Below are 12,282 nucleotides of genomic sequence, written 5' to 3' on the forward strand. Positions count from 1 at the left end.
CTTCCAAGTAATATGCACCTTCCCTATTCTTCCCACCAAAAGGTAACAGTCCCTGCGTATAACTGTGTTGAATTTCACTTGCCAATTATTTGCCCATACTATAAGTTTATTTATGCTCTCCGTAATCATATCATCATATCATCATATCATATCATATATATACAGCCGGAAACAGGCCTTTTCGGTCCACCACGTCCGTGCCGCCCAGCGATCACCGTAGATTAACACTATCCTACACCCACTAGGGACAATTTTTACATTTACCCAGCCAATTAACCTACATACCTGTCCGTCTTTGGAGTGTGGGAGGAAACCGAAGATCTCGGAGAAAACCCACGCAGATCACGGGGAGAACGTACAAACTCCTTACAGTACAGCACCCGTAGTCAGGATCGAACCTGAGTCTCCGGCGCTGCATTCGCTGTAAAGCAGCAGCTCTACCGCTGCGCTACCGTGCCGCAGTTTTCTACAGCATCCCTTAATCCTCCAATTTAGCACTACATAACTGCAAATTTAAAACAGTTTTTTTAATCACAGACCTTCAACTTTTAATGTAAATTGTGAACAGTAATAGTCACAGCACTGATACTTGTGAAACATCTCTAGACACCTACTTCCATTCTGAGCACCTATCCTTTACTCCCACTTACCACTTTCCACTCTGAAGCCACTTTTAAACCCTTCTGCCACTCTAAACCCAATACCGCATGTCCTGCTGAATATTTCTCATTTTACTGTGTTAAATTTCAAGACAAGCTGTACAAGACAGACTTAACATTAGTCCAATACTGCAGGTTGGCTCGTTAGATTTTAACTGCAGCGATTGTAACAGGCAGATGAATTAGGCTGATCGCATTGTAAAGAAGACACCTGCCTCAGGGTTCACTGATTGATTACTTTGCTAAATCAGACACCACAATTAGTCGTACCACCCTGGCACAGGTACTGACCGTTAACTTTCAGGTGTGTACAACAGTCCTGTACTGAAAAGTATAGTATAAAGAATATAAATTAAAAGGATAGATAGATAGCCACCTTTCTAGTGAAAAAAGAAAGATGAAAGGGTGAGCTACTAGTTTCACATCTTCACTTGGCAATGCATACAATGTCCGTATGGAGTAAGCACATTCTCACTGTGACTCGGCAAGTTTCCCCTAAGTGCTCCACTTTCTTCCTACAATGCAATATTGTGTGGGCTGTTAGGTTAATATGCAAGTGTAAATTATCCCTCATGTGTGGGAGAATCTGAGGTGGTTATTGGGAATTGGGTTCTTGATAGTTGGACTGTGCCCTGAGGGCCTGCCCTATCACTCCACAACTAGTTTGTTGCTTAATATAAGAAAATAACTGCAGATGCTGGTACAAATCGATTTATTCACAAAATGCTGGAGTAACTCAGCAGGTCAGGCAGCATCTCGGGAGAGAAGGAATGGGTGACGTTACGGGTCGAGACCCTTCTTCAGACTCCACAGAGGGGGAGCAGCGAGAGAGCATGTTGCTAAACTCTCGTCGAAGAGAGGAGGAGAACTTCTTCAAAGTGGACATACCTCGAAGAGGTATGCTTCCTTGTCTGCCATGGGTATCAAACCTAACAAGCACTTTTCAAGTAATACTCACATAACCAACATTCTCCATCCTTTAGATTTTTTTTTAGATTTAGAGATACAGCGCAGAAACAGGCCCTTCGGCCCACTGGGTCCGCGCCACCCAGCGATCCTCGCACATTAATACTATCCTACACCCATTAGGGACAATTTTTACATTTGCCCAGCCCATCAATCTACAAACCTGTACGTTTTTGGAGTGTGGGAGGAAACCGAAGATCTCGGAGAAAACCCACGCAGGTCACGGGGAGAACGTACAAACTCCGTACAGTACAGCACCCGTGGTCAGGATCGAACCTGAGTCTCCGGCGCTGCATTCGCTGTAAGGCAGCAACTCTACTGCTGCGCCACCGTGCCACCCTATCATCTCTTTCTGCACAATGGACAAGCAGGCTCCAGAACACAGTCCAAATGCCTAGCACAACCAAAAACATTCAACATCGATGCATTCCTAATGATTTCACCAATAATCCACCTCCAGTGAGATCAAGGCCAGTCAGCTTGGTGGCATGCCATAGGTGAGGATGTGGTCTGGTTTAATTTAGTTTAGTTCATTGTCACGTGTACAGTGTGGGTGTAATTCTGTTGGGTGCTGTCCAGTCAGATTACAATCAAGCCGTTCCCACTGTACAGATGCAGAATAAGGGGAATAACGTTTAGTGCAAGATAAGGTCCCGTAAACTCCAAGTAAAGATAGTCCGAGGGTCACCAGTGAGATAGATGGTAGCTAGGACCGCCCTCTAGTTGGTGATAGGATGGTTCAGTTGCCTATTAAACCGCTGGGAAGAAACTGTCTCTGAATCTTTAGATATGCATTTTCAGACTTCTCTACCACTTGCCTAATGGGAGAGGGGAGAAGAGAGAGTGTCTGGGATGAGACATGTCCTTAATTATGCTGGTGGCCTTGCCAAGGCAGCGTGAAGTGTAGATGGAGTCAATGGAAGGGAAGTTGGTCTGGATGTTTATTTGGAAGTTACTAACAGTAGGCTACTTACTGACCCACCTGATAGTCCAAAAAAACAATGGAAGAAGTGATGGGCACCCATTCCCATTCTTGCCTTCAATTCCTCATCGCTAGAGATGAACCCACAGCAGAAGGTGAAACAAGGGGACCTATCTACACAAGGGTTAAAGAAGCACAAAACTCCAGCACAGCCAGTGAAAGGCACATGTACAACAGAAAGGGATTTGCTGTTTAGTTCCTCACGATAAGGATTTAAAAGGCAATGCATTTCTTACATCTCTGACCAGCACAGAGATGAAAAATGCATTTTGCTTCCATTAAGAATCAGTTCATTGATCTCCCCACTCAAACTCAATCTATTACTCATGACCCAAACTTTCCCAACATTAACATTAAAGGCAGAAATATATATAGCTTCAATTGCAGCAGTTTCTGTAGTGATTGGTACTTGCAAAAATAAATAATTCATCAAGCATAACATTTAAAGAATCATCGTTTTACCATTTATATGTTTCATTTATGATTATGTTGATCATTTGATAAGATCATTGCGGCAGCTTATATATTAAGTAATTTACTATGTGAACATAATTTCCCAAAATCATATGCTTTGGAAAATGTACAATCGATGCATCGTGAAAATATAGGAAGGCTGAAGCCAAAGAGGAATTTTAAACTACGAAAACTTCAAAGTCAATACTTTTCTTGGAACAAGACATAATGTTATGTTTGCAAACAAAGTGGTGATGAAGACCATGACTTGATGTAAGCATGTATTACAAGGAGCCCCGAGTGATCAACGGTTTATATTGATGGAACAGCACAAGTGCACTGAAGTGGTCAGTAAAAGCACGGATAATGGTATCAGCAGCGGCAGAAACAGCAGGGGCAGATCATCACCCGCAGTGGAGATGCGTCGTTTGGGTAATGGAAAATGCATGGGAAGGAAATTTCAATCCTGGTTCAAACAGGAGAAAGAGAGAAAATGGGTGCCTTGGGAATGGTGCATCGGCTACAAGCTCATGACAATGCCTTGAGTCTTCCTAATGTTTAGGTAGTTGCAGTTTTAGCTTTAGAGATGCAGTATAGAAGCAGGCCCTTCGGCCCTCCGAGTCCATGCTGACCAACGATCACCCGCACACTAATTCTATGTAATCCCAGTTTCTCATCCTGCACGCTCGGGCCAATTTACAGAAGCCAATGAACCTACATCTTTGTACATCTTTGGAACATGAGAGGAAACTGGAGCACTTGGAAAAAACTCACGTGGTCACAGGGAGAACGTATAAACTCCATACAGACAGCATCTGTAGTCAGGATCGAACCGGGGTCTCTGGCGCTGAAAGGCAGCAACTCTACCACAGCGCCACTGTGCCGCCCCATTTAAGTTGAAACTTAAATTTATGAAATAACTTCTGTTAGGACATGGTGCTCTAGGTGTTTACTACAACACAGATTACAAGTTTAAAGCTAACTGAAATGAGATATGTCATGTTTTACTTGATTGTTCCTGCCATAATGACCCGTTAATTAACAAGAAGGAAAATGCTGACAAGGGAAGTCGTTTCTTTAACCATGACATTAGATGAAACAAACTGCCTATTTGATGGTTGTTGGGTTATATCTCTCACAGATCCCAATAGCTTTAACACTTCAACCTTTGGTTGATTATTGTAACACTAAATTACCTCGTAATTAATTTTTAATCAAATGATCATTACACTCTAATTTATTTTTTCTCCTGAGATATTGTTAATGTTTTCCAATGGTTTCAGCTGTTTTCCCTGGAACAAATCTGTACAACGTCATTTTAGCCAGGCATTCCTCCTCAGATTCTAGCTCAGATAGTTCTGTCATGTAGTCAAAAGTGATCAGATCAGACCTTACAGCGCCAGGGACCCGGGTTCAATCCCGACTACGGGTGCTGTCTGTACGGAGTTTGTACGTTCTTCCCGTGACCTGCATGGGTTTTCTCCGAATTCCTCCCACTCTCCAAAAACGTACAGGTTTGTAGGTTAATTGGCTTGGTATAAGTGTAAAATTGTCTCTAGTGTGTGTAGGATAGTGTTAATGTGCGGGGATCGCTGGTCGGTGCGGACTCGGTGGGCCGAAGGGCCTGTTTCCACGCTGTATCTCTAAATCTAAAACTAAACAAAAGGTCAGTAAAAGGTAAAAATCCTGTTTTCTTTTTACATCAGGTGATAGCAATTGATTAATCAACTAAGAGTCTACCGAAGATAGACACAAAGTACTGAGGTACCTCAGCGAGCCAAGCAGAATCTCTGGAGAAAAAGGTTAGGTAACTTTTGGGTCGGGACCCTTCTTCAGACGGGTTCGGAACCTTCAGACCCTCACAAAGGTGTACCACAAGTTTACTTTCCCTGTTTCACATTTAAGACCAAGTACTCTTCAATACAGAGCACGATCATAAATTCACTCTCCACCGACAGTGTTGTACTTGGATTTAGTAACATTTACTCCAGGACTATCCGATTAAATTTCGGCACTAAAGGAGGATTATAATATTTAGAATACTCCTTGAGGCTGCAGAGAGAAATGGTATACTAGTTGTTTCCTCCACTGTTTCAGTGAGAGTGTTTGGACATTAACTGCTACCAAACCTGTTGCCATCAAGACATTTGGTGCCCTCTTATCTGAGATGCTCCCTTTGTTCGAGCCATCATTTTCTGTGATGGAAAAACAAGTTATTTTTCTCTCTTTTCCAGTTCTACCGAAGGATATCTGATCTGAAGCATTAACTGTTTCTCTTTCCATAAATTCTGCTTCATCTGCTGTGTTGCCTGCAGATTCTGTCTATTTAATCGCAAACTTCCAATAAATTTTATTTTGCATAAAATTGTTTACCTTTCCCTGTCTGAGGATCTCATTCTCCCCCAATCTGTGTACGTGCCTATCCTGTGACTATCCTGTGCCATCAAACAGGCCATTCACATCTATCAACCAGCTGTTGCTTCCACTTTTTAAGATGAGAGAGTGACAGGGCTAAGCAGATGGGGTCCTAAAGGTAAGTCCCCTGGCACTCTCCCTGCAGGTGTCCAGATGGGTTGCCTTCTGCTTCAGCTCCCGTCCGACCGATTCCTACCCACTCTACCTGCAGTGAAAATTGACCCTTGTGCTCAAAGCACTTCTCGCCCAAAAATGTAGCTCATGAAAAGTGCACTGATAAAGCATTGTTCTCTCCGTGGGGGAAAATGTAAATTCTGAACGCAGCCAAAGAAAGCAATGAATACAACTGCACAGCAAAGTGGGCTTTTAGCAGGGACAATCTCAAGAAGTCATGCCGAATTGCACTTTAACGCTGAGTTTTCTCACCACATTAAGCCTGGCACAGCCTGCCAAAGAGTTGGTGTGGAAAGTTGCCTGTAATTCAAGACTGTTGGGAAGATTAAAGAAATGTCAGCAGAAAATAAATAAAATATTTTGGTCCCAAAAGCTCTATTTATGTTCTCACTGTGCATTTTATTATTTTCGAATGCTGCTCCAGAGAAAGCATAGTTGGCAAACTGTTGTGATGTGAAATAAATCTGGAGTTATGAATTAGTTGATGGGCAATTGATGGAGCATCACCACAGCAACCATACCCTCTCGTTACAACCAGTAAAGTGAAGGGGCTATTACATGTGGCATGCAGGGGAGGCATATTAAACTGACAAAGACCCTCAGATACTTTTTAACACAATTGTCTTTGGTTGCTTCATCAATGACCTTCTCTCCAGTGGACCAAGAGAAACATCAGTTAATTAAATCTGTTCATTATCTTTCCATAAGAATGTAGTCAGTCAATGAAGGACAACTGAACTTGGCATGAGATCCATGTGGGAACAACATTTTGTGGTGTATTATTTTAAGATGTTGGCCATGGTTTAACGGGAACATTTATGTCTGAGTTCAAAGTTTGGTTCCAGAGACTTAGTGTCTAATCTAAGGTGACACTTCAATGCATTACTGAATAAATGCCTTCTCCAGCTTCCTATATGGATGTAAAGGAATGCATTACATTGTTCACTATATATTATCTATGTGTATAGTGTATACGGGCATGTTATGCTGCTTCAAGTAAGGATGTAATTGAATAAGAAAATAACTGCAGATGCTGGTACAAATCGATTTATTCACAAAATGCTGGAGTAACTCAGGCAGCATCTCGGGAGAAAAGGAATGGGTGACGTTTCGGGTCGAGACCCTTCTTCAGATGTAATTGTTCTGTTTTCAGCACGTATGACAATTAAGCATTCCTGACCTGCAATTCTCAATATTGGTTTCCCAGGATGTGAATTTGACTTGACTTGATGGGCCAAATGGCCTAATTCTGTCCATGTAACTTATTAACTTATAATTTGCAGGTGCCTGAATGCTGTTGGAACTGCACTCGTCAAAGCAAGTAGAATGTATTCCGTGGTACTCCTGATATTTGCCTTGCGCTGGAGGAAAGGCTTTGAGAAGTAAGGAGGTGAGTGTCCTAGAATAGGATACTCAACTTCTCACACACTGCTGTAGTTACAGTAATTTATGTGGCTGGTCCAGTTAGGTTTGCTGTCCACAGTGATCCCCAAAATGGCGACGGAGGAGGATTTCATGATGGTAATGCTCTTGCATGTCAAAAGAAAAGTAGACTCTCTCATTTCAGAAAATCACTGCCTGGCATTTGGGTGGCAATCATTTTACCTGTCAGCCTCAGGCCAAGCTTAATTATTGGCCATATCTTTGACACGTGGATGGGAACAGTTCCATACTTGAACATTTTCATTATTAAATCTTGTTGATTAATCAAAGAGAAAATCTAAATATCAAAAACTTAAATTCTTTGAAAATAATTAGGCATCCTGAAGATGAGAAACTCTCATCAAAGTTCAGCTGCACCGTCAAAGCCAGATCTTTGGCAATCCAACATCACTGCCATGTGGTCACCATTGACCAGATGTTCTTTGGTACTTCCCATAAAAATGCAGAGTTTAAGTCAAGATAAAAAGCCGGTTACACTATAACCCATGTCTTATCCGTGACTCTTCAAAATATGCCTAATAAATCTCTCCACACATGCTGTTAAAGGTCAACACAGTAGCACAGCATTAGAGTTGCTGCCTTACAGCACCAGAGACCCGGGTTTGATCCTGACTACGGGTGCCAGGTCTGCACAAAGTTTATATGTTCTCCCTGTGATCACGTGACTTTTCTCTGGGTGCTCAGCTTACATTCCAAAGATGCACAGGTTTGTAGGTTAATTGGCCTCTGTGCATTGTTCCTATTGTGTAGGATAGAACTGATATACAGGTGATTGCTGGTTGGCACAGACCTGGTAGGCCGAAGGCCCTGTTTCCATGCTGTCTCTCTAAACTAAACTAAACATCTGACTTGATTTCTTTGGAACAAAATAAATTTGGTTCAGGAGGGCAGACCTTTCAGAATAAAGATCAAAAGTATGTGATGACCAACATGTTAACCCCGTTTCTCGTCCCACTGATCTGTGGAGCACTTCCTGGATTTTCTGTTTCTATTTCAAATTTTCAACATCATCAGCATTTTTTTAAAAAAACAGATCAATTTCCCTTGGTTGACACCACTGTTATTGGGCTCAATGCCCAGACGCAGGATGTAAAGTCACCAATCTATGCACCACAGAAGCAAGCCTTTGGCAGAACTCATTCACACTGACTAAGTTGCCGAACCGAGCTAGTCCCACTTGCCTGCACCGAGAGAATATCAATCCAAACTTATCCAATTCGTACTTATCTTTGCCACTCAAGATTTTAGCTTCCTACACTTCAAGGAAAAAAGATCCAGCCTATCTAGCCTCTCCTTCTAATTCAAAACCTCCAGGCAAATAACATTCTTGTAATTTTTTTTGCATCCTTTCCAGTGTAATGACATCCTTCCTATAGCAGCTTGGCCAGAACTCAACACAATACTCCAAATGCAGCCTTGTCAATGTCCTGTACAGTCTTAACGTGACATCCCAACTCCAGAACTCAATACCATGATTAATGAATGTAAGCATGCCTTCTTCACCATCCGGGACCTAACATCGCCCGGCGCGGCTCGGCCGCGGGACCTAACATCGCCCGGCGCGGCGCGGCCGCGGGACTTAGCAGCGCACGGTACGGCCGCAGGGCCTTCCATCGCCCGGCTCGGCCACGGGACGTTTCAGCACCCGGTGCGGCTCGGCCGCGGGGCCTTCAATCGCCCGGCTCGGCCGCGGGACGTTTCAGCGCTCGGTGCGGCTCGGCCGCGGGGACTCCCATACCCTTGCGGGGACTGTGCGGGTCGGTCGGGGACGAGCTGTCTGTCCGTGGGCGTGGGGAAGAGAGTGGAAGTTTTGTTGCCTCCATCACAGTGAAGGGGTGTTTGGAGTCACTGTGATGGACGTTTGTGTTGGGGTCATGTGTCTTGTGTTCTTTTTTTGTGTGACTGCTATGTAATTTCGTTCGGCACCTTGGTACTGAATGACAAATAAAGCTCTGTATTCTGTATTCTGTATGTACCTGGATCCCTGGGACTCCCTGTTCTACAACACTACCCAGGGCTCTACCATTATCATAAATACATAAGTTCACAAGTGATCGGAATTGAATTAAGCCATTTGGCTCATCAAGTCTACTCCGTTATTCAATCATGGGTGATCTATCTTTCCCTCAACCCCATTCTCCTGTCTTCTCCCCATAACCCCTGACACCCGTACTTATCAAGATTCTATCAATCTCTGCCTTACAAATATCCATTATATGCAGGCAGTCTGAAGAAGGGTCTCGACCCGAAACATCACCCATTCCTTCTCTCCAGAGATGCTGTCTATCCCGCTGAGTTACTCCAGCTATTTGTGCCTATCCACATAAAGTGGCACCCTGGCCTGCCCGTGTGCTAAATCAGCCGTACCAGATCATTTTGAAACACAATTTGTTCTCTCTACTGCAGTGCAAATACACTAGATCAATTTCTTCCCGGGTTCCCCTCATCCAAAGTTTTACTCATGGCTTTCAATGATTTTCCACCTGTAGCTGTGAGAGTAAAGGTTATTGTAAATATCATAAGATCATAAGTGAAAGGAGTAGAATTAGGCTGTTCAGCCCATCAAGTCTTCTCCGCCATACAATCATGGCTGATCTATCTATCCCTCTTAACCCCATTCTCCTGCCTTCTTCCCATAACCTCTGACACCCGTACTAATCAAGAATCTATCTATCTCTGCCTTAAATATATCCATTGACTTTGCTTCCACAGCCTTCCATGGCAATGAATTCCACAGATTCACCACCCTCTGACTAAAGAAATTCCTCCTCATCATTCTAAAAGAATTTGCCTTTAATTCTGAGGCTATGACCTCTAGTCCTAGACTCTCCCACTAGTGGAAGCATCCTGTCTACAGTCACTCTATCCAAGCCTTTCACTACTCTGTACATTTCAATGAGGTCCCCCTTCATTCTTCTAAACTCCAGCTTGTCTAGGCCCAGCACTGTCAAGTATAGTGGGATTACCATTGCCTAAGGACTGTCATGGAGATTTTCTTTGATGCACTGTTACGCCACATTTGCAGCTTGACGGCTGAATCTCACAATAAAGTGTGTCCTGTTTCACTTGATATTCTGTTCCGAAATAGTCAACATGTGAAACCCCAGCCCTAACCGACATCTCCTATTAACCCTCATGTCCATTTTTAAGATCAACATCTCAGAAAGACCCATCTCCAGTTCCCTTCATCTTTTTCTCACCAAATGCTGGCCTGACAAATGTCCTTCCCGATTCCCATATTCACTGATAATCTGAACAACTCGCCCTCCTCAGGTACCCTGCTCCTAATCTACAACTATGCCTTCATCACCCTTTTCATTTGACGATAGTAACTTACTCCCCTTCATACTACTTGACCTGCCTCGACCTGCTTCTTTTAATGTCTCTCCATGGTTGCCCAGCTCGGACTGCTAGATCTGGTTACTTTTTTTACCCATCCGTTTATAGCCAGACAATTAATTTCCCTGGCTCCTCAGTTGCTCCAGCCTTCACCTAATGCCCCTGGTCCCTCTGGCCTTGACAATTCCAATACTTACTGATTCTACCCTTGCTAAATCCGACGCTATCCAAAACTCTGCTGCCTGTGGCCAACTCACAAACAAGTCCTGTTCACCAGACATCTGTGTTTTCTGACCAATCTCAGCTTAAAATGCACAACATAAATAGGTTTTCAAACCTATTTATGCCCTTATCCCTCTCCATCTTTAATTTCCTCCTGCTTTGCAAATCTGCATGATTACTGCCAGTTTCCAATTCTGTTTTTTTTTTTTAGCATCTCTGATTAATCTCTGGCAGCTGTGCCTTCATCAGTTAAGGCTCCATGATCTAGTATTCCTATTATGCTTCTTTGCCCTTGGCTCTCCCTCGCTTTCTCTTCGCCTTGAAGGTGCTCTTAAAATCTTATCTCTTTGACCAGCCTTTTGGTCATTTCCCACATAACTCAGTTTCAAGCTACGTGCGATAAAGCTCCTGTGAAGTGCCTTGTGATCTTTTAGTAGGTTAAAGGTGCCAGATAAACCATGTTCCAATTGTAGTCAGCACACCATTAACCCATCTGAGGGACTGAATGAAAAATCTACTAAGTTTAAACAGAATAGAAATTTACAATACGAAAGGAGACATTTTGGTGTGCTCATCTGGGTTGAGAATGGAACTCTCTATTCACTGTGAAGGTAGACACAAAATGCTGGAGTAACTCAGCGGGTCAGGCAGCTTCTCTGGGGAGATGGAATGGATGATGTTTCGGGTCGAGACCCTTCTTTAGACTGATGTCAGGGGAGGGGGCGGGACAAAGATAGGATGTAGTTGGAGACAGGAAGACAGTGGGAGAACTGGGAGGGGGAGGAGAAAGAGAGGATAGAGGAGCTATCTGAAGTTAGAGAAATCAAAGTCAATGAGGTTGGAGGAGGTGCAGGTGAACCTCTGCCGCACCTGGAAAGACTGTTTGGGTCCTTGGATGGAGTCGTGGGGGGAGGTAAAGGGACAGGTGTTGCATCTCCTGCAGTTGCAGGGGAAAGTACCTGGAGAAGGGGTGGTTTGGGTGACCAGGGAGTTGCGGAGGGAATGGTCTCTGCGGAAAGCAGAAAGGGGGAAGTTGGGACGATGTGGCCAGTGGTGGGATCCCGTTGGAGGTGACGGAAACGTTGGAGGATAATTTGTTGTATACGACGGCTGATGGGGTGGAAGGTGAGGACAAGGGGGACTCTATCCTTATTCACTGTTCTCAATTTGCAATCTTACACATTGTGATTTTTCAACTACTATCCAAGTATATGTTTAGGTAACAATTCCTCTGTCGTTCTTTCAGACAATGAGTTCCAGGAGTTATTACTGTTCAGGTGAAACCATTTTTCATCATCATCCCTTTAATCCTCTACTAATTAATTTTATGTTCATCTTCCCTTGTTAGATAATTCTCTGCCAAGGCTTCTTCCTGTTTAGCTTCTTGTGCCTTTTTGACTTTATAAATCAGAACAGGAGACTTGGAAGCTGGTATTATTTCTTCTCAATCTCCTTCTCTCACAGGGAGAAGTGTATATTTAGCTTTTTCATGGACTCAGTTCATAGCACACTTGTGCCTCTCTCTTGGGATTGCCAGTTCAAAATTCACTTCAGGCACAGCTCAAGACTAATAATCCGGTGCAGTATGGGGATATGCTGTTTTGGTTAAGAAGTTGCCAGTTACTTTTT

The 12,282-nt window shown here is 43.4% G+C and overlaps 1 protein-coding gene across 1 annotated transcript in view; it reads right to left on the minus strand.

The window, feature by feature from the left end:
* Nucleotides 1-12,282, minus strand: part of cdh13 (cadherin 13, H-cadherin (heart)) — a 944,123-nt gene that overhangs the window by 614,064 nt on the left and 317,777 nt on the right. The gene's annotated exons all lie outside the window — the stretch shown is intronic.

The sequence above is a fragment of the Rhinoraja longicauda genome, chromosome 6 (assembly GCF_053455715.1).
Source record: "Rhinoraja longicauda isolate Sanriku21f chromosome 6, sRhiLon1.1, whole genome shotgun sequence".
In the NCBI taxonomy this organism is placed as follows: domain Eukaryota; kingdom Metazoa; phylum Chordata; class Chondrichthyes; order Rajiformes; family Arhynchobatidae; genus Rhinoraja; species Rhinoraja longicauda.